The 1,610-nt window shown below is 40.7% G+C and overlaps 1 pseudogene; it reads right to left on the reverse strand.

Annotated features, from left to right (window-relative positions):
- Positions 1 to 747: 747 nt before the first annotated feature.
- Positions 748 to 1,369, reverse strand: LOC121918004 (annotated as a pseudogene).
- Between the last annotated feature and the right edge of the window lie 241 nt (positions 1,370 to 1,610).

Genomic DNA, 1,610 nt, shown 5'->3' on the forward strand with positions numbered 1-1,610 from the left:
TACAGTTTTTTAAAGGGATTTGGAGAAGGAGGGGCTAATATAGTGCATGCCACTATCACAGATATTAAGGAAACAACTGTATTTTTGGAGGATGTGATCCTACAAGAAGACCAGATGCATTCTACAACTTAAAATGAGACAGAGAAAATCTTTTCCACTTGGATCTTCTTGCTGGAGAAAATCATTGTACTGCAAAACACCAAATGGAAAGACTAACCAAACAAAAAGTAGAAGGGTAGAAGAAAGGGGTAAGGCCTTCTGAACAATCTGCACCAATTTCTTTTTTAAAAAACTGTCCAGTTTTCATTATTTTTTTTAAAAAAGATGGCTACAGGAACAACATGAGATTTTATATCTAGACTAGCTTCTTTGCGTAGCATAGCACAAACATACAACAGTTTTAAAAGAATAATGAAGCAAAGGAGGTTGGAAATGGATACTTTCATTTGATTCCAAAAAAACAAAAACAAAAATATGTCATGTACATAGAACAAATCCTTCTGAAGCAGAAGGATCTTTGTTTGTCTTGAAATATTTTAAAGATTTCTCCTTCATTTTTTTATGGAATAAAAAGTTTAGCCTTTTTATTGCATGAAACTAAAAATCGGGGTGTGTCCCCAGCTCTGTATGTCTCCCTGCTAAACACACCTAGCTTCTTTTCTTGCATAATTTCTCCAGATCTTCCAAATGGCAGCCAACCCTTGCTTTGTCCTAGAGAAGACAATGTGGGATGAAGGATTAGGGAAATTAGATACTCACTGTCATGCTGGGAGAATAGTTGTCATTTTGGAAAAGATGGAGGAAATCACCTCTCAGTTCTCCATCATCTCATGGAGTGCCTGAAGGTTTACCATTGCCAGTTAGGTTATTTGGAGAATTTTTTGAAAGTCCATCTATGTCTCCTGACCCTAATGGGCCATTCATGTGATGGGCCTCCATCCCACTATGACTCCCATTGGGCCATCTGATCCTGGTCCTGTTGGGAAATTTGACCAACTGCCTCCAAGCAGTATGGGATTAATCACCATGTAGATGTTGTCACTGAAATTTGTCAGATCTGCAGGGCTAGTATGATGGATGTTCCAGGAGGACCTCCACCAACAGGGCCTCCCATGTATCTACCAGGTGATGAAGAAGAGTATGAAATGAAGTTAGCACTGTTGGGATAGGGCCATGGTCTATCAGCTCCCAGACTCATGTCAATTTCTGGCATACTAGGCTCTAGAGAGATGGGTGGAAGTCTCATTCCGCCGCCATAGTTCTGCAATGATAACCAAAGATCAGTCTGTGAACCCGGACCCATGGATCCCATTCCTCATGGAGGATTCATTCTTTGCATTGGTTCTCCCAAGTGTTCAGAGATTTGGCACTGGAGAACATGCCCCAGGCTTGGAAAGGTTATTCTTTTGTGAAATAAGCCTCAGAATCTATTCCTCAATATGTCCTAGATTGACTGGGGGGGGGGGGGGACAGGGACAGTGGTGGGGACATACCAGCAGTGCCATTCCTAAAGACACATTCAAATCAGAGACAAAGAAAAGTAAAGTAAAAATGCATTGCTAGCTGACCATTCCACCTCTTATTCTACTCTCATGTGTGGATTTTCATAT

This window comes from Sceloporus undulatus, unplaced genomic scaffold (assembly GCF_019175285.1).
Source record: "Sceloporus undulatus isolate JIND9_A2432 ecotype Alabama unplaced genomic scaffold, SceUnd_v1.1 scaffold_2842, whole genome shotgun sequence".
In the NCBI taxonomy this organism is placed as follows: domain Eukaryota; kingdom Metazoa; phylum Chordata; class Lepidosauria; order Squamata; family Phrynosomatidae; genus Sceloporus; species Sceloporus undulatus.